Here is a 22012-nt window from a genome sequence, read left to right as displayed (position 1 = left end):
CAGTTGGAAATGCTGCTTGACCTGCTGGGTTCTCTGGATTTCCAGCATCTGCAGAATCTCCTGCGCTCATCTCGCACCTTTTGCGACCTGTGTCTGCTTTCAAAGTCCTGAAAGAGCAAACGGACAGGGATGCCAGAGGAGGGTGAGGGTGAGGGAGGTAGGGTGCAGAGCGGAGGGGGATGACCCAGGCGTCCCGGGGCCGGCCTTCCCCCCCCCCCCCCACCCGAGCATGACGTCACGGGGAGGAAGAGCGCGTGCAGGAAGTGCAAGGGAGGCCGCGGCCGCCGCGACGCAAACATCGCTCACCTTAAGGATTAAACCTATCGGATTCTCCTTTACTCCACGGACAGGTCAGCTTTGGGAATAGAATGAAAAGCAGTTAGCGGCAGGGAGGTGGAAGGGAGTCAGAGCCGCCGTCGCCACCGAGACCGGCATCCCCGTCACTCGAGCCCCGGGCTGTGGTAGGCCTCTGGTTACGTTCCAGCCCTCCGCCTCCCGGCAGTTAACAGCCCCAAAGGACGGGAAACAAAAAGTTAAGGTGAAAGCCTTTGTGTTTGGAGTCGGGGTTAGAACGCTGCGGAACTATTTTGGAGTCGCGTTAAACTTTTTCTTCCACCCCTCCCTCCCCTTGTCTGAACTTGGATTAGCTCACCCACAGTCTAGGGGAAAAAAAAACTACTTGGGAAAGTTTCTTCCACCTCCCCCGGCACACCAAACTGAATGAATCCGAGCTAAAAACAGCTCTTGTCAATAGTTTAGGTAACTGATCTCATCAAGATGATTTGACAGATTCTCTCTCTGGCAGGGAACTGCTAGAAAGTGATTGGCGGACCTCTTGTGTTTTATTGTTTTTTTAAAAAAAAGTGCTGCTGTAATCAAGAGGCTTTTATTAAAGCTGAGACGTATTTCAAGCAAAAGTCAGCTTAGTGAATACTTCTCTGGCGATTTAGTTAACGTCTGCTGGTTGTTAAACTCGGCAATAATGTGATGGAGTGAAAGGGTGAGAGATTGAAGTATTACTGACACCCTGCCCTTGATTGCTTTTAGTTTGTACGTTTAATTTCCGCTTTTTATTGGCTTGTTGGGTGGGAGCGATTCTAGGTTAACATGGAAGTCGCGGCGTCTTCCTATCGAGAGTTTGTGTTCAATTCTTTTGCCTAAATAATCTCTGATCCAGACTACGGCGAATGACTTGTTGAGTGTGCTGTGTCGTCTGGCCCTCTGTCTGTTACGAAATAGCCGCTCAGTGTAGATGATATTTCGGACGACTAGCTACCGGTGTTGGTTACACCATTTTATTTGCGTGTTTTTTTTGTACCTGCGTGTCGGCATTGTATTACCCTTCAGGCAACTCGTCCTGCAAACTATAAACGGTGTGCTCTCACTGTTTTCATTGTTTTCCCACCCCGTCGAAACGCCTTTAAAATGAAACTAAATTTTGCGTCTTCGGAAGAAGTCGCATCCGACTTGTTTGTGTTGGACATGCGAAGTTCCTTAAGCAAATCAGATTATATGTGTCAGCTGACCCCCGTTGAACACAAGGCTTTTAAGTCGCCGCTGCCTACACCAGATTCCACGATTTAGCCAATTAGGGAAATCTTGTGAAGACAAGCTTTTTCAGTTCCCATAACATGCTAAGTTTGAGTTGGTGTAAATGTAGGCAACACACACAAAATGTTGGAAGAACTCAGCAGGCCAGGGAGCATCTATGGAAAAGAGTACAGTCGATGTTTCGGGCCGAAACCCTTCCCCCAAGACCGTTAAGAAGGGTCTGTTCCACCGCTGTATCTCAATAAATAAAAAAAAATGAATATCAAGGCAGGCAAATTTTGTTAACTGGATAAATACTAATTCAGATGCACTAATGCAGTGCAAAAGTCTTGGGCATGTAAATATAGCTAGAACTTTTGAACAATACTGCATTATAAAATGTGGAGTGAAAAGGTTTGTTTAACCGACGGAAGCAAAGGATGTTGGAAATTGCGAAGGTAAAGCGCTGCGAGAAGGCTGCAGGACAGGTGGCAGAGAAGAGATGCCGGGGTGTGGGATGGCACAGGTGCAGACATGCTCAGCCCAGAGACACCAGGCAAGGTTATTTGATTCCAAACAATTGGTTTACTGTTCATTACAGAATGTCTCTCTGGTGCTTCCTGCTCCCTCCCCTCTCCCTCCCTCTTTTCCTAACCATGATTCTCCTTGCCCACTCTCAGTCCACAATGGAGACCCATATCAGGTTTATCATCACTCACATATCTCATGAAATTTGTTTTTTTTTTGCAGCAACACATAGTTACTATTGAGACAGTATTGTTGAGAATCCTAGCTATATATGTGTCTCTAAGACTTTAGCACAGTACTGTATAATCTATGCTAAAGAGGTAACATTCAAAGACAGGGACACAGTGAGGAGGAATGGTGGGAACTACCCACCAGTTAAGTATATGGCCTTGAAAATTGCTGGATCAGAGTCAGAAATTCCAAGGGTTGGAAATTCCTGGCTTGATTTTAATTTTAAATTCAAGACTTTAGAGGAAAAGTAAAGTGTTGTAGTGTAGCCTTGTCAATAGTGTCTTGGCCCGAAACATCAACTGTACTCTTTTCCATAGATACTGCTTGGCCTGCGGAGTTCCTCCAGCCTTTTGTGTTTGTTGCATGGATTTTCAGCGTCTGTAGATTTTCTCTTGTTTGTGATTGGTGTAAATGTAGAATTTATTGAGAAGTGCTGAACAATTTCATCAAGAGCTTAATCCTATAGTGATTTATTGAAGAAATGAATCTGGGACTATAGGAATGATATTTGTCTTTCATGAGATAGCTTGTGTCAGTAGTGTTAAGATTTTGAATTTGGAATGTATGTCAAGTGCAATGCATATTGCTGCATAAATAAATCATCTGGTAGAACAACGTAATCTTGAATAGTTTGAGCTTTTAAAAGTCTACTAAGATCAACATTTGTTATTTATTTGTTTATTAACATCCAGCGTGGAGTAGACCCTTTGAGCCACACCAGCTGCAGCCCCTCATTTAATTCTAGCCTGATCACAGGACAATTTACAATGACCAATTAACCTACCAACCGGTACGTCTTTGGACTGTGGGAGGAAACTGGAGCAACCGGAGGGAACCCACAGAGTCATGGGAGAATGTGCAATCTTACAGTGACTGGAATTGAACCTAGGTCACTGGTACAGTAAAGCTTTGTGCTAACCACTACATTACTGTGCTACCACTCAGTAAATACTACTATTTGGACAACTCCTGTAAATAACTTCATCACATTATATTGAACTAACAGAACCTCTAATTTCTCATCAGCTAATTCCACCTGGCATCTTTTATCTTGAGCTAAAATTTTGGTCTTGCTTGAAGCACTGAGATCACTCCCACCAGTTTAACAACTAAAGCCCTAGTCTACTACTATAGATTTGTGCCCTTCCCTTGGGCAACATCGGTGGTGCAGAGGGGGGAGACTTGCAGCTTGGGCAACTGCCAGTCTTCCATTTATATTTTAAAAAAAATCCTCGCCCAGGCTTGCGCCCTGAAAACTTTCCAAGGCGCAAATCCATGGTCTATTGAGACTTAACGGAGGCCTACAAATCTTTGGCAAGGGCAGGAGAGTGGGACAGATTGGGTAGATTTTTCCAAAAAAAAACTGATGGTTACTTGCTAGCTTCCATGCTACCTTTGCCATAAGAATCTTAATGGATTCTAGAAAGAAGGATCATTATATATTCTTTATCTTGGTCACTATGTCTGGAAAATGTCAACGTCAGCTTATTGACAAGGCTATGCTGTATCAACACTACTTTTTTTTCTCTCTGAAGTTTTAAATTTAAAATTAAAATCAAGCCAGGAATTTCTGATCCTTGAATGCCTCAAGCTGTTTTCAAGGCTGTATACTTAACTGGTGGGTTGTTTCCACCCTTCCTCCTCATTGTGTCCCTGTCTTGAATGTTACCTCTTTTGCACAGTACTGTATAATCTGTGCTAAAGTCTTAGAGACATATATATAGCAAGGGTGCTCAAGACTTTTCAACAGTACTGTAGTAACTTTATGTATTGCTGCAAAACAAAAACAAATATCATGATGTATGTCAGTGATAAACCTGATTCTGATATGGGTCTCCATTGTGGACTAAGAGGGGGAAGGGGGCAAGGAGAGGGGAATCATGGTTGGGAAAAGAAGGGAGAGGGGAAGGGAGCAGGGACCACCAGAAAGACATTCTGTAATGATGAGTAAACCAATTGTTTGGAATCAAATAACCTTGCCTGATATCTCGGGTTTGGGTATGTCTGCACATGCACCACCCCACGCTCTGGCACTTCTTTGCCATTAGTCCTACCCCCCACCCACCGCACTCCACCCTCGCAATTTTCAACATCCTTTGCTCCTGTCAGATATACAAATTCCATATTCGTATTGCAGTATTAATACACAGTACTGTGTATTAATATCTGAATTAGTATTTATTCAATTAACAAAATTTGCCTGCCTTAATGTTTATTATATTCGTTTTTTTTATTTACTGAGATACAGCATGGAACAGGCTGTTTTGGCCCTTAAAGCCACGCTGACCAGCAGCCCCTGATTTAACCCTAGCCTAATTACAGGACCAATTTACGATGACCAATTAGGCTACTAACTGGTACATCTTTGGACTATGGGAGAAAACCGGAGCACCAGGATATGAGGATAATGTGTAGTTTTCCAACAGAAGCAGTGGGAATTGAACCTGGATCACTGCTACTGTAAATTGTAGCACTAACCTTGACGCCACCATGATCATAAAGTACAGGGTTTAATGCCACCAAGCATTGAAACAAATAGGGAAGATTTTTATTTTATATAAAAGAATTGTGAAACTGACAGTGTGTTGAAAGTCCACAAATCTGTGATGTGGATTGGAGATGACTGACCATTTTAGCCCCATGTATTAAATTGACATAAATTGGAAGTCATGTTCATGATGGAAAATATCAGTTACATGGTTGTAGATGTAGTTGCTTTTGTCCTGTATTGTGCCATTTAATTGCAAAGGAACATTTTCTGACTAAAATTGGTTAAAATGCCCACTTGCTATTATGACCGTGAAGATGGGTATGAGTTTTTACATTTTGCCAGTTTTCACATCTGGTATCAGTACCATGCTTCAACACCAACCTCATTTGTATGCTTCAGTCTGGAATGGAGTTTGATTCCATTTCTTTGGAGGCCAGAGACCTGTAGATAAGGCAGACTTGTACTTTTTAGAGTAGGTAATAGGATGGGGGTGCAGAGAGGGAAGAATAGACTTGATAGATCTTCTGAAGATGGTCTATATTTGCAAGATGTAAGGGAAAGATTACTCTGCATTCACTTCTAGAGAGTAACAAAGTTATAGCTTATTTTTGTATTTTGCTTGTTGGATTCTTGAAGAAGCTGGTACAAAATTGTGGAATGCTGTAATCTTTGTCATCTTGATTACAAACAAATGTCTTAATTTCCAAGAAAGCTTCATCTATCTTAGCAATGTGCTACATTACCTGCCTTGATTGTGGACTTCACAGTTTGGAATGGATTTTGATTCCTTAACCACCTTTGGGGGACCTGAGTGGAGGGGGAGGGAGTGCAGAGAGTGGGAAAGAAAGCAACTTGTACAATCTTCCATGGTTCTATCTATCAATGTTTTAATGACGACAACGTCTTCATGCAGCAGGAGCATGCACTAATTAAAGTTTCATCACTCGTAGTAGTCATTCAATTTATTCTGCCTTGTTTGTCTTCCATTTAAATATCTGCCCCAGAGGTGAAAGAAGGCAGTTTTAAAGCAGTGGTTTGTGGTGCTGCTGTGAATCCTGCATTTAGTTGAAAGCACGTGTTTAAATATTGAAGTTTATGAAGTTAAATAAAAGCCTTGAAATGTGAACAAGGAGCTGAGTAGTTTAATCTCTGTAAACGATCTAAGTGTGTGTGTTCAAGTTTACAAGAAATATTAAGTTTGTTAATTTGGCAACAGATTTGAAAAAGCAGGTAGATAGTTGTGAGTGTGTAATAAGGGGCGATGAGTTTGCAGATCAGAGGATTTTTGAAAACATCAGTAATTGCATCTTTGTGTGGTTTTATGTTAATATTGTAATTTGACATCTAAATCATCCAGCCATTTTTTTTCCCAGCGTTTCCATGCATAACTACAGTGTTACTGTTGTGTTAAATTTATTTAGGGCGATACAGCGCAGAATAGGTCCTTCTGCCTGTACTGTAAAGTGTTGGGCTAACCACACACAATTCCTCATTCTATTGTCCAACTCTAGTTCAATTTGGAAGTGAAAGCACAAAGTAGATTTGATAGTTTGTCAATATTTAAACAAAAAGGAAGCAAATAGCTTAAATGTCTGCACTTAAATTGCTGTTTCTTTTGAACTTAATAGAATTAGTGGCATGGTTAGCAGGTTTGGAAAAATTACCCTGAAGCATTATATTAATATTTGAAGTAAGATTGTGGCGCGGCAGTTCCCATAATGTTATGAGGACCTCAGCAGTCTGGGTTCAATTCCCACTGCTGTCTGTAAAAAGTTTGTACATTCCCCCTGTGACCGTGTGGGTTTTCTCTGGGTGCTCGGGTTTCCTTCCACGTTCCAAAGATGTACCGATTAGGATGCATTGTTGCTGGAAGCATGGCAACATTTGTCGATTGCCCCCAGCATAAATTTGGACTGTTGGTTGTTGATGCTAACGATGCATTCCACTGTATATTTCGTACCTGTGGTAAATAAAGTTGATCAAGTCTTTATTTAGTGTTAGGCCCTTCCAACCCTTCGAGCTGCACCCCCCGCCAACCCTGATTTTAACCAACCTAATCATGGGACAATTTACAATATCGAATTAACCTATTTGGTACATCAGCATGTGGACTTGGACTGTGGAAGGAAGCTAAAGAACCTGGAGAAAACCCACACATTCCACGGGGAGGACATACAGTGACTCCTTACAGACGGTGCTGGAATTGAACTCAGAGCTCTGACACCCCAGCTAGAATAGTGTTGCATTGACTGCTACGCTACCGTGGCACCCTTATTTAACATTTTACTATGTTGACATGTATCTTGTGCAATGAATAAGAATTAGCTTATCAAGATACTGATGTGTCTCATTGGCGTACAGTCAGCAAAGACCTAAATTGTTTAAATGTATATTTATTCTATGGGAATGGATACTACAGGCAATAGTCACAATGAGTGTTCAACCAAAATTAATGTAGCAGCCGAGCATGAGCTTGTCCTTTTTTGTAATCATTTATGCATGTCTGCAAACAGACTAAAGCAGGCACAGTGGCCTTTTTAACACTGAGGACATGGGGACAAATTGTGCATCCTGTTTGTTACCCAGAGCCAGGAAAGTCCAACTTTGGTCCATCTATTAGGTTTTGCTGCACTGGGCTATGGGGCCCATCTGAATGGTTTGACATGGAGATTTCCCAAACTTTTGCTTAATCTCTTTCGACAGATTTGACTGTCTATAAATGAAATATTAGTCATTTGCTGCATGCTGATAGTTTCATGTCACTAGACAATCACAGAATTTCCTTTTCTCCTTCCATGCCCACTTCCCCAAGTAGTTTAAGAATGTTCCACTCCGATTGTGCCTTTGGAGAAGGGGGAAGGTGGCTGGCTGTGCGTATATGTTTGTTTTGTGTATGGGGAAAAAAAGTTGGAGTTTTAAAATCCTTAACTTTTGAGCAATAGATATTAACACTTTTTAATAAAAGAGAAATGGCATGATAGATTATTTAATATATTTGGGTGTTGTGGAGAAAAATCCACAAACTTGAATAGCAGACTACTTGGCAAGGGATTTTCTTTTAATGTTACAAGTGTAGTGCTTCTCTCTGCGCCTCCCCGCGCCTTCATTATGCGGCATTTTCTATGGAACACTCATTTAAAGAAAGTACTTTTTGATGAACAGAAGGATTAAGACATCAACTAACATCAGTTAACAACTGTAATTCATTGTTCATTATCAAATTGTTTTAAAATGGAATAGCACGGTTTTATACTTGTACATTAAAAAAGATAGTGTCATATTCATTGATAGAAATATTGCTTGGTGAGCATTTCAGTGGATCAGAAAGCTTTGCAAGTATTAAGTTGCACCCTGCCCTCAAATTTACCTGGTCCATTTCCGACACCTCCCTCCCCTTTCTTGATCATTCTGTCTCCATCTCTGGAGACGGCCTATCTACTGATATCTACTATAAACCTACAGACTCTCACAGCTACCTGGACTATTCCTCTTCCCACCCTGTCTCTTGCAAAAATGCTATCCCCTTCTCACAATTCCTCCGTCTCTGCCGCATCTGCTCTCAGGATGAGGCTTTTCTTTCCAGGACGAAGGAGATGTCTTCCTTTTTTAAGCAAAGGGGCTTCCCTTCGTCCACCATCAACTCTGCTCTCAAACGCATCTCTCCCATTTCCCGCACATCTGCCCTCACCCCATCCCAGGTCCAACATGTAATTCTCCGTAACTTCCGCCTCCTCCAACGGGATCCCACTACCAAACACATTTTTCCCTCTCTCCCCCCCCCCCCCCCCCCGCCTTTCGCAGGGATTGCTCCCTACGCGACTCCCTTGTCCACTCGTCCTCCCCCCCCATCCCTTCCCACCGATCTCCCTCCTGGCACTTATCCTTGTAAACGGAACAAGTGCTACACCTGCCCTTACACTTCCTCCCTCACCACCATTCAGGGCCCCAGACAGTCCTTCCAGGTGAGGTGACACTTCACCTGTGAGTCGGCTGGTGTGGTATACTGCATCCGGTGCTCCCGGTGTGGCCTTTTATATATTGGCGAGACCCGACGCAGACTGGGAGACCATTTCGTGGAACACCTATGCTCGGTCCGCCAGACATATCTCCCAGTGGCCACACATTTTAATTCCACGTCCCATTCCCATTCTGATATGTCTATCCATGGCCTCCTCTATTGTCAAAATGAATCCAAACTCAGGTTGGAGGAACAACACCTTATATACCGGCTGGGTAGCCTCCAACCTGATGGCATGAACATTGACTTCTCTAACTTCCGTTAATGCCCCTCCTCCCCTTCTTACCCCATCCCTGACATATTTAGTTGTTTGCCTGTTCTCCATCTCCCTCTGGTGCTTCCCCCCCCCCCCCTTTCTTTCTCCTGAGGCCTCCCGTCCCGTGATCCTTTCCCTTCTCCAGCTCTGTATCACTTTCGCCAATCACCTTTCCAGCTCTTAGCTTCATCCCACCCCCTCCGGTCTTCTCCTATCATTTTGCATTTCCCCCTCCCCCCACTACTTTCAAATCTCTTACTATCTTTCCTTTTGGTTAGTCCTGACGAAGGGTCTCGGCCTGAAACGTCGACATCGCTTCTCCCTATAGATGCTGCCTAGCCTGCTGTGTTCTACCAGCATTTTGTGTGTGTTGTTGTTTGAATTTCCAGCATCTGCAGATTTCCTCATGTTTGCTCAAGTATTAAGTTGTTTTTCAGTAAATTAGCTGCTGGAATTGGCTTCTGTTATTTTGTAACTCCATATTTATCCAATCATGTCCACTCGAAAGATGGAATTCAGCTGTGACATCAAGATGAAATAGTTTACAAGCACGCACAGTCCAGCTTTGATTAATAGTTATTTGGATGAGGTACAGGCAAACCCCATGTAGTGCTGATGATACAGGTGGGGGGGGGGGGTGTAGGTTAATGTCTTATGAAACAGTTCATATGTTCACATCATGCATTCTCTGTAATGTAAAGCTGTGTCATCTGCACAAACACCAGAAAATGGTTGGAAAAAGGATTGTTTTTATATACATTCTCCAAATCCATGAAACATTTTATTCCATGCCTTAAATTTTTGTTTAGTGATATTGGGTAAATTTCTGTAACCAGAGTGGATGTAACATAAGGGCTTGCCTGTTTTGACTATAATCCTTTATAATTTCAGTAGTTTCATATTAATGACAGATGAGGATGTTGCATTATTCAGAGTCAGATTCAGTTCAATTATTTTCCAATTTTTAGGATTAATTACAAAAGCAGCTGAAAAATGAATTGTTTAAGAATGTCCAAGTAATGCAGCACAATGATTTACATGGGTCAAATGCTTAGTTCATCATTAGTGCCTACAAAAGGCTCGCATTTCAGTCTTCAGTCTTTTGAAATTGGACACGTGCTGCCAGTCATGAAAACAAAGTAAGATTATTTGACATAGTGGCTCATGTCACAGGATCTGGTGTATGGATTGCTCCTGGTTTTTTCTTTTTTGAAAAAGATTCCAGAATTTAATTTACATTGCCATGGTTCTAAAAGTAAATTCCAAATTACTTTCTAAAATTTTTTTAAAAAACTAACATTAAAAAGAATTGCCCTCTGGGGTTTGAGTACATAAATTAATAATCTTTTCATTGGTTAGCATTTTAAAGTGAACAGAAATACCTACATCACATAAAGGATTACTTTATTTGATACTGTGGTCTTTTATAACTGAATGCAAATTTGAAACTAATGATTTTGAGCTCAAAGAACCTGTGAAACATCATGATTGCAGTGGGAGAGATAAAATTTAGCAATAGATTGCGCTTCATTGATTTTACTGAAGCGTATTCTACTGAGTGTGAGACCTAGATATTGCAGTTCTGTGGAGTATAAGATGTGGATCCTAGTACCGACAGTATAGAGCATGTGATAATAAACCTGGTTCTGAATACAGGAAAATTTTTATTGGTGGCTGCAGGTATAGGATTTTTTGGAATTGTGACCATGATAGGAAAAAAATAGCCCTTTGAGCAGCTACTGGTGATCTTTTAAAAGCATTAATGCTAAGCCTACTATAGGACACGGGTTCAACTCTCGCTGCTGCCTTTAAAGAAATTGTATGCTCTCCCCATGGTTTCCTCCCACAGTTCAAAGACAAACCAGTTGGTGGGTTAATTGGTCATTGTAAATTGTCCTTTGGTTAGGCAACGGTTAAATCAAGGGTTGCTGGGCGGTGCAGCTCGAAGGACCAGAAGGGCCTATTCCACATTGGATGTTAATAAAAATAAAATAAATGCTTGGTACATTTCCGCTCCTTTTTAGCAGAATATTGTGGACAAGTTTCTGCAATAATATTGGTTAAAACTGTGTGTCATATGGAACTCTCTGCTACAGGGAGTTAATTTGATGTGTATAGAGAGTGTGTGTGTGTGTGTGTGTGTATATAATACAGTGGTGGGAAGTAGAGGGTTAAGTTTAAGTGACATGAAGCAGGATCAGACTGTGGAGCACAAGTATCAGCATGAACGGGCAAGGTCAAATGCCATTTCCTTTGAGTATTCCCTGTAATTCTATATGGAACCTTGATAAACAAAGTTAAGTATTCTCTCTTGTGGAAAAAGGCAGGTGTACTCATTATCAATTTACAGACCTATCTGAAAATTAATATTGAGTTTTGAGTAGTTTTTCACCCTTTCCGTGCATTTCCTTCTCCCAACTAAAATGATGGAAAGCTAGATCTTATCATTGATTGCCATCTTTGAGACATTATGGAGCTGCTGGCAGTTGATTGCTAGTGGGTCTCTTACTAACTGATTTTCTCTCGAACGTTTTGCCACCCTTGGTCCTTTCATATTATGTTAACTTGTTAAAAGCTAACCTTATCACCGAATCGTCACTCCTCAATTTGCCTTTGCCCATTTTCTTATTGCTCCTTAATTATACTAAGTAAACTGCATTACTAATCTTAGTTTCAATACAAACAACCCTTGGAAAGCAAGTCTTTAAGCTCTTGAAACTGAAGTTCAGATCAGGACTACAGGCCTGGTGCAGCATCCAGTTTAAGAGTTCAATACTCAAAAGCTGATATTTGCTTTATTTGTAAGTAGCTTGTGCTCAGTAAGATATGGTAGAGATTACAGTGCCAGCTTTCTTCAGAGATGGTAAAGTCATGACAGTAATTTTATCAGAGTAATTGCTTCCTTTTCCATTGATATTTTTGTATATAGTTGTGGCTTAAAATTTTTTGTTATGGAGAGGGATTACTGCTGTATACCAAAAAGTAAATGGAGTTCAGTGGGTTTACTTTTGATATTATAAACATCTAGGTTAGTGCATTGAAAACATTGTGCTGAAAATCTTTTGTGTAGTGACGGGTCTGTAGTAAAATAAGATCAGATTTTACTTTGTCAAAACCATGCTTCTAACAGTAAAATACTGGCATAATTAAATATGATTGGTAATAAAAGGCTAAACAATAATAGCTTGGATACTTCAGTGAGGAATGAACAAATGCAGCTGAATGAATTAACCTTTAATATTAAAACTTGCCTTCTGGTGCCAAAAGGTTGTTGGGCATTATTTAAGACTAATTTCTAAAAGGCACTTGTACTGGAATGGACAAATCTTAACCTTTTTGATAAATAAATTCTGTATCAGCAATGTCCATACAGGAATATTATACCAAATAATATATAAGTTAAGTGGGCTGGAGCTTGCAGACGGGCAGGATATTCTTGTAGCAAGGACCAGCTTTTTCATGTTTAACTGTGTGCGAGCTCTTTCAGGAAGATTTTTCTCTGTTTGACAAGTGGACTATTAGCTTTGCTTTGATTTTTCACAGCAGTACCTTGCCCTTAACCACTCAAATTGAGATGAGTTCATACAGACAAAGACAGTCGGGGCACTCTTTCTTTTGCAACTGCTTCAACTACATTCTACTGCAACTTGAGCACACAAGGACAGAATAAAAGCAATTATTTGCCATTCAAAATAGTCATATGTTAAGGTCATGCAGCAGTGAAACAGGCTCCTCAGCCCTCCGCATTTACGTCAAACACTATAGTTAACTTCACCCATTCCACTAACACATTATACAGGTTTTTTTTAAACTTGAATTTTTAAATTGTTTTCTGCTGTTAAGCCATTATTTTGGGTCTTGACACATTTCTCATTTTGTGTTGCTCAAGTATTTAATTTAATCTACCAACTAAATATTAAGTTGTTAAACTCACTTATTTTCAGTCTGCAATCTGAAAAACTATTAAGTTATTATGAAATCCTCCAAGGTTATACATGACCTCCCCTGCCCAACTTAAGGGCGCCCATACATCTGAATGAGTTGACTTACAAAATTCTGACTTCTAAAGATTTTCTGATGAATTTTTGAATCTAGTTAAGCATCCCTAACTTTCCAACAAACCTTCGCTCTTGTAAGCGTGAGATGAATCAAATGATTTGTTGATCAGTGTAGTTGGAGCCTGATTGTGCATATATATGCTGTCAAGGCAGAGGCTATATTTTCACTGGGAATCAGTGGTTTGAGCTCCTTTGTCAGCTATTTAGGGTCTGTATGGGGATGGACTTGTCGGCTGTTGAGGGGTTACAGTGTTTCCTCAGGATTCAAGTGGTTTATTTTCCTCGGGCATTTGGTGACTGGTGGGATGGATTTGTCGTTTGCTGAGGGGTTGCAGGGTGGGAATGGGGCTTTCCCACACGTCCTCTCTCCTCCTCCCTGGATCAGGGACCGGATTGTGCAAAGCTGGGAGCACTGTGTGGACTCGTTCACTCACTGAGTTAGGGAGGCTAGGAGGCAGCTGCCCCTTCTGCTCGCTTTCCTATCACCATCTCGCTCACATGGTCTTTGTTTATTTTTGACTTACAAAAAATTTGGGTTATGACAGTCCTCAAATGGAACTTATTTGTAACCTGAGGTGTACCTGTACTTAAATATCTACTGTTTGGGCTGAGCATATAATTTGCACCAGAATTTTGTGTGAATTGTACATCGTTGGCAAATTAAAGACAGAACATTTGGTCTATGCTATCTCTTCATCCCACTTACTCTACCTTATTAATACCCTAACTTGCATATATGTTATCATACTATCTTGAGGTACATCCTCTTGCATGCACTTACAGGAAGAATAAATTCGATAGAATCTATGGGAAAACATAGATGAACAAAGATTGAAAAATAACCAATGTACAAAAGATCAACTGTGCAAATGAAAAAAAGCATAATACTGAAAATGAGTAGTGAAGAGTCCCTGAAATTATACAAATAAATATCATAGTTCATTTTGACAGTACAGAAATGCTCAGAGTTGGCAAACTTTTTCACAGAAATAATGTATGAATTGGCCATTAGAACTCTTTCTTGTGTTCTGTCTATGCCACAATTTGTTTGATGTATCAAATGAATGTATTGCTTTATAACTGGCACTGTTAAACTGAACCTGATTGACTATGACAGTTTGTGACACAATTAGAAAAGTATTACATTTTGTGGCAGTAATAATTGTTATCTTAATAACTGTAATTGTAAATATTGATTGGAGTCTTTCCAATATGGCTTCATATTAATGTAACCTAAAATAGATCGTTTACTTGATTGGGTTGAAATTGATTTTTGTTTCTATTGTTTGACCTGCCCTTTTGACGGTCTAGAACAAGGGTTCACAACCCGGTGTCCATTAACCCCTTGGTTAATGGTAAGGCTCATTAACATTTTTTTAATAAAGTGTGGGAACCCCTAGTCGAGAGTATAGATTCTAAGGGCAGTGCTAGTCTGGAGGATCACTCACATAGCTCTGCATGAGCTTTTGATAGATTGCTAAAACACAGGCATGTCAGATTTTGCAGTACTCAAACAGCAGTACTTTTAACTTAGACAATCAAAGTAGTAATGGGAACAACAATGAATCTCTTGCTTTGGAAGTTAATCATCACAGTACCATTTAGATTAGCGTTAGAGTGTCCATGGTGGTTAGTGTAGTGGTTACAGCTCAGGGCTTTCCTGATAAGTTCGGAGTTCAATTCCGGTGCCATCTGGAAGGGTTTCATCGTTCTTCCTGTGGCCCTGTGTGTTTCCTCCGAGCATTCTGGTTTCCTCCCACATTCCAAAGACATTACTGGTTAGTAGGTTAATTGTCTTGATGAAGTTTCTTGGCCTGAAACGTTGACTATTTACTCATTTCCATAGATGCTGCCTGGGCTGCTGAGTTCCTCCAGTATTTAGTGTGTATTGCTTAAATTTCCAGCATCTCCAGATTTTCTCTTGATTGTAAATTGTCCTGTGATTAGGCTAGTGTAAATAGCTGGGTCGTTGGGCAGTAAGGCTTGTTGGGCCAGAAGGGCCTGTTTTACACTATCTCTAAATAACTTAATATTTGTCAAATGTACATTGCAGCATAAAGTGAAACGCATTCTTTGCATCAAATCAAATCAGTGAGGATTGTTCTGAACAACCCACAAGCATTGCCATGCTAACATAGCATGCACACTACTTAGTAAGCCTAACTGTATGTCTTTGGAATAATGGAGGAACCTGGAGCACTTCGAGGAAACTCGCATGGTGTTGAGGAGGATGGACAAACTCCTCCCTTTCCATTCTTGCTGAGATTGGATCCTTCAGTGGGAACAGTCTAGGCCTTTCTGACACTGTTCATCAGTATACCACACTGCACTTTTACACAATGTGTAAATATACAAAATATTCACTGAATTCTTGTAATGGCCGTCATGTGAAAGGTTATTTCAACAGCTTGATATAGTATTATTTGAATAATAGTACTATGTGTTGATGGATTAAACTCAGTTGCTTTGTATCCTTTGTGGGGAAATCCATTCAAAATTTCATGAGTTGATTTGAAGAGGATAGCAGAATATGCACGTCATGTGGAAGAAATTAAAATATTGCCAAAGATCTTAATGCTTTGGTATTTATTAGTAACCTTAATAGTAAACACATAATATTTGAATCATTTTTAAAAAATACATTGTGCAGTTGCAAAAGACTGCAGTTTACGAAGTGCGGGGAATACATCCATTTTAACCAAACAAGAAGCACAGTTGTTGCGTCACTTTTCATCTCCTGACGTTCATCTGTGTCCTGGATCAAAATATAGAAAATACAGAGAGTCTGCAGAGAGATACAGTGGCATGCAGAAGTTTGGGCACCCCGGTCAAAATTTCTGTTGTTGTGAATAGTTAAGTGAGTAGAAGATGAACTGATCTCCAAAAGTAATAAAGTTAAAGATGAAACATTCTTTTCAACATTTTAAGCAAAATTAGTATATTTTTGTTTTGTGCGATTTTAGAGTGAAGAGAAGGAAAGGAGCACCATGCAAAGGTTTGGGCACCCCATGAGATTTGAACTCTAAGATAACTTTTACTAAAGTCTCAGACCTTAATTAGCTTGTTAGGGCTATGACTTGTTCAGTCATCTTTAGGAAAAGCCAGGGGATGTAAATTTCAAAGCTCAAGAAATACCCTGATTCCTCAGACTTTGTCCCAACAATCAGCAGCCATGGGCTCCTCTAAGCAGCTGCCTAGCACTCAGAAAATTAAAATAAATGATGCCCACAAAGCAGGAGAAGTTATAAGAAGATAGCAAAGTGTTTTCAGGTAGCCGTTTCCTCAGTTTGTAATGTAATTAAGAAATGGCAGTTAACAGGAACGGTGGAGGTCAAGTTGAGGTCTGGAGGACTAAGAAAACTTTGAGAGAACTGCTCGTAGGATTGCTAGAAAGGCAAATCAAAACCCCTGTTCGACTGCAAAAGACCTTCAGGAAGATTTAGCAGACTCTAAAGTGAGATAGATAGATAGATACTTTATTCATCCCCATGGGGAAATTCAACTTTTTTTTCCCAATGTCCCATACACTTGCTGTAGCAAAACTAATTACATACAATACTTAACTCAGTAAAAAGAATATGATATGCATCTAAATCACCGTCTCAAAAAGCATTAATAGCTTTTAAAAAAGTTCTTAAGTCCTGGAGGTAGAATTGTAAAGCCTAATGGCATTGGGGAGTATTGACCTCTTCATCCTGTCTGAGGAGCATTGCATCGATAGTAACCTGTCACTGAAACTGCTTCTCTGTCTCTGGATGGTGCTATGTAGAGGATGTTCAGAGTTATCCATAATTGACCGTAGCCTACTCAGCGCCCTTCGCTCAGCTACCGATGTTAAACTCTCCAGTACTTTGCCCACGACAGAGCCCGCCTTCCTTACCAGCTTATTAAGACGTGAGGCGTCCCTCTTCTTAATGCTTCCTCCCCAACACGCCACCACAAAGAAGAGGGCGCTCTCCACAACTGACCTATAGAACATCTTCAGCATCTCACTGCAGACATTGAATGATGCCAACCTTCTTAGGAAGTACATTCGACTCTGTGCCTTCTACTGTGCAGCAACACCTGCACAAATATGACCTTCATGAAAGAGTCATCAGAAGAAAACCTTTCTTGCGTCCTCATCACAAAATTCAGCATCAGAAGTTTGCAAAGGAACATCTAAACAAGCCTGATGCATTTTGGAAACAAGTCCTGTGGACTGATGAAGTTAAAATAGAACTTTTTGGCTGCAGTGAGCACAGGTATGTTTGGAGAAAAAAGGGTGCAGAATTTCATGAAAAGAACACCTCTCCAACTGTTCAGCACGGGGGTGGTTCGATCATGCTTTGGGCTTGTGTTGCAGCCAGTGGCACGGGGAACATTTCACTGGTAGAGGGAAGGATGAATTCAATTAAATACCTGCAAATTCTGGAAGCAAACATCACACCATCTGTTTAAAAAAAAGCTGAAGTTGAAAAGAGGATGGCTTCTACAAGAGGATAATGATCCTAAACACACCTTAAAATCCACAATGGGCTACCCGAAGAGGCGCAAGCTGAAGGTTTTGCCATGGCCCTCACAGTCCCCCGACCTCAACATAGTGGATAGACCTCAAAAGAGCAGTGCATGCGAGACAGCCTAAGAATCTTACAGAACTAGAAGCCTTTTGCAAGGAAGAATGGGTAAAAATCCCCCAAACAAGAATTGAAAGACTCTTAGCTGGCTACAGAAAGCATTTACAAGCTGCGATACTTGCCAAAGGGGGTGTTACTAAGTACTGACCATGCAGGGTGCCCAATCTTTTGCTTCAGGCCCTTTTCCTTTTTTTATTTTGAAACTGTAAAAGATGGAAATTAAAAAGTAATCTTGCTTAAAATATTGAAGAAATGTATCATCTTTAACTTTAAGCCTTTTGGAAATCAGGTCATCTTTTACTCACTTAGCTATTCACAGTAACAGAAATTTTGACTGGAGGGTGCCCAAACTTGTGCATGACACTGTATAGATAGGTCAAGCAAGTGGGCAAGGGTCTGGCAGATGGAGTACAATGTTGGTAAATGTGAGTTTGTCCACTTTGGAAGGAAAAATAAAAGAGCAGGTAATTATTTAAATGATTAAAAAAAATTGCAGTATGCTGCTCTGAAGAGGGACTCGGGGAGTGCTTGTCCATGAATCACAAAAGGTTGGTTTACAGGTACAGCAGGCTATCAAGAAGGCAAGTGGAATGTTGGCCTTCATTGCTAGAAGGATTGAATTTAAGAGCAGGGAGGTTATGCTGCAACTGTACAGGGTATTGGTGAGGCCACACCTGGAGTACTGTGTGCAGTTCTGGTCTCCTTACTTGAGGAAGGATATACTGTCTTTAGAAGTGGTGCAAAGGAGGTTCACCAGGTTGATTCCAGAGATGAGGGGGGTTACACTATGGGGAGGGATTGAGTCGCCTGGGACTCTTCTCATTGGAATTCAAAAGAATCAGAGGAGATCTTGTAGAGGCATATAAAATTATGAAAGGGATAGATAAGATGGAGGCAGGAGTGTTTTTTTCCAATGGTGGGGAGTCTGGAGCTAGGGGACCTAGCCTCAAGATTTGGGGGAGTAGATTTATTACGGAGATGAGGAGGAACTGCTTTTCTCAGAGAGTGGTGAATCTGTGGAATTCTCTGCTCAATGAAGCAGTGGAGGCTTCCTCAGTAAATATATTTAAGACAAGATTGGATAGATTTTTGCATTGTAGGGGAATTAAAGGTTATGGGGAAAAGGCAAGTAGATGGAGATGGGTCCATGGTCAGATCAGCCATGATCTTATTGAATGGCGGAGTAGGCTTGATGGGCCAGATGGCCTGCTCCTGCTCCTAATTCTTATGTTCTTACATAAACATAATAGAAGATGCAACACTAGGATATCTGTTTTCTGATACAAGATATTCATCAAACATGATCCAATTTTTGGGTAGATAACTATACCCTAAATTGTGTAGGTCATGTCAGTAATTCTTTAAGAATACAGTACTCTGCTATGTGCTGAACTGAGGTTGCGTTTATGGGGCTGCTCCAGGCTTTGTGTCTGAGGGCACACTTTTGTTTTAAATGTTATTTGCTTGATTTTATTGTTAACACAATTTGTGGGTTTTTTTCTCCTTTCCCCCTCACAAGAGATTCTGAAGATGTTGGAAATCTTGTGCAACACATAATGCTGGAGGAATTCAGCAAGTCAGGCAGCAGTATGGAGCAGAATTAACAGTTGACATTTTGAGGCAAGGTTCAGATTCAGATCTCAGTCTGAGGCGTCATCTGTTTATTCCCCTGAATAGATGTTGTCTGACCTGTTAAGTTCTTGCAGTATTTTGTGTGTGTGTGTGTGTGTGTGTGTGTGTGTGTGTGTGTGTGTGTGTGTGTGTGTGTGTGTGTGTTGCTTGACAGAGATATCCACAATATCAAAGGATTTTGTTTTAAAAAGATGGACATCTTAATATTTAAAATGCATATGGGATCTTGATTTAATCCTTTGTCAACAGTCAGTTTCCAGGAAGGAAGCATATAAACAAAGGAGCAGCACTTTAAGGCAGTCAATTTGAGCCTTGCAGCTTCAGGTTATTTTGCCTCAACTGCTGATTTTATTTTATTTATTCAGATCACAGTTGGATCATAAATAGTATCCTCGTACATGCAGTTTAAAAGAACATTTTCATCAAAGTTACATTTGTAAATATTTTATCAAGAAATGTTTCCAGACTTGGATGGTTGGCTCGGGTATCCCTTGTGAGGATCCAGGATCTGACATTATTGAAAGAGATTCTCGATTCAGCAGTGTGGGCTCTTTATGAAATTAGAAAAGATCCTGGAAAGCTTGCTTGTAATGAAATGGAAAATACACCATTATCAGAGAGTTTGGAAAAGAATCTGATTTTAACATGATGTTGGCAGCGATGGGATTAGGGTGTGATCGAAAGGTTTTTGAGTAATTTGCAACTATGAGCAAGAATGTTGAGGCTTTGTTGGAGCAGGATAGCTACTATAGGGAAGATGTTGTTCAAAATGACAAAGCTGTGATGAGAAGCAGGGTTGAATAAACTTGTTGCGTGAGAATCCATTGACCTATTTTGCATCAAAGTCCTTGTGCTGTTCTTCTGTAGACATAACAGCTGATTTATGCCCAATGGTATCCTTCATAATCAACTATCCTGCAGCATTGACTTTTTTTTTAAAATTTAGTTATTTTTGTTAACTGCTCATCAAGAGCATTTGGAAAATCTTGTTTGCTGAAGGTACCCAGTTTTCTGATTATGCCAGAGATGGGAAATTCAGTGTAAGTTTTGAATGTCTGTGTAGGTTCATGATCATATTTCTGTTTTGAGTTCTTTGTAAATAAATTGCTGGTTAAAACTTGAGCAAAACATGAACAATTTTAAATGTTCTCAAGCAAATACCATTCTGTTTCTTTAATGTATCATTTGTTTGCTCCAGTTGATATTCATTGGTATTTTTTGTGAATAACTATTAAGAATTGTGCTTTTAAGTTATTTTGTATAAATCATTACCCAACAATAATAATGTAAAATTTCATCTTTATAAGTTCCAGATACTGTGGGGAAATTTTGCAAACTACTCTGCAGTTGCTATGCTCTGGAGCAAAAATAAAGTTTAAGGTGAAAAGGAAAAGATGTAATAGGAAGTCAGTGCAGAATTTTTTTTCTACAGAGGGTGGTACATATTTGGAATGAGTTATCAGAGGAAGTGGTTACGGCAGGTATAATAACATCTTTAACAGATAGCTGAACAGATTAATGAGACTAGCTTGGAAGGGCATCTTGGTTAGCATAGACTAGTTGGGCTGACAGGTCTGCTTCTATGCTGTAAAGCTGATGCTCTCTTCAAAAAGCCTACTGAAGGAACTCAGCAGGTTGGGCAGCATCTGTGCAGGTAAAGGAATAGTCAACATTTTGGGTTGAGAATGTTGTGATGTCTCAAAAAGGTGGCGTCCATCATTAAGGATTCCCCATCACCCAGGTCATGCTTTGTTCTCACTGTTACCATCAGGAAGGAAGTACAGAAGGCTGAAGGCACACACTCACTGACTCAAGAACAGCTTCTTCCCTCTGCCATTTGATTTCAAATGGACATTGAACCCATGAACACTACCTCCATACTTTATTTCTATTTTTGCACTTAATGTAATTATATTTATGCTGTAATTCATTTATTATTATATATTGCTTTGCACTGCTGTCACAAAGACGACAAATTTCACTTCATATGCAAGTGATATTAAACCTGATTCTAATTCTGATTGAAAATAGTCTACAGCGTCTTTAAACCAGCATTTTGAACAAGGCATTCAGTGAGCACCAGCCCTCTTCCCATTTAGTCATGTAAATTTTTTCTTTATGTGGCTAAAGTCCTGGGTTTTTAAGCATTTTGAGAACTTTAGAAAATAAGTTGGAAAACAATCAATAGACTTAGACAGTAGGTGCAGGAGTAGGCCATTCGGCCCTTCTGGCCAGCACTGCCATTCACTGTGATCATGGCTGATCATACACAATCAGTACCCCGTTCCTGCCCTCTCCCTATATCCCTTGACCCCGCTATCTATAAGAGCTCTATCTAACTCTCTCTTGAATGCATCCAGAGACTTGGCCTCCACTGCCTCCTGGGGCAGAGCATTCCACATATCCACCACTCTCTGGGTGAAAAAGTTTTTCCGCATCTCTGTTCTAAATGGCCTACCCCTTACTCTTAAACTGTGGCCTCTAGTTCTGGACTCACCCATCAGTGGGAACATGCTTCCTGCCTCCAGCATGTCCAATCCCTTAATAATCATATGTTTCAATCAGATCCCCTCTCATCCTTCTAAATTCCAGTGTATACAAGCCCAGTCGCTCCAATCTTTCAACATATGACAGTCCCGCCATTCCGGGAAT

At 40.4% G+C, this 22012-nt stretch overlaps 1 protein-coding gene across 3 annotated transcripts in view; it reads left to right on the top strand.

Annotated features, from left to right (window-relative positions):
* The first annotated feature begins 238 nt into the window (after positions 1–238).
* sbno2b (strawberry notch homolog 2b) overlaps positions 239–22012 on the top strand; it is a 174782-nt gene continuing 153008 nt past the window's right edge. For 2 of the 3 annotated variants that reach the window (XM_073068253.1, XM_073068250.1), the window contains exon 1: positions 239–350. The gene's annotated coding sequence lies outside the window, so the exon portion shown is untranslated. Of the gene's footprint in view, positions 539–22012 lie in introns of all 3 variants that reach the window. The other variant, XM_073068252.1, reaches the window with a different exon arrangement.

Source organism: Hemitrygon akajei, chromosome 16 (genome assembly GCF_048418815.1).
Source record: "Hemitrygon akajei chromosome 16, sHemAka1.3, whole genome shotgun sequence".
NCBI lineage: Eukaryota > Metazoa > Chordata > Chondrichthyes > Myliobatiformes > Dasyatidae > Hemitrygon > Hemitrygon akajei.
This window is presented reverse-complemented; position numbering and strand designations above follow the sequence as displayed.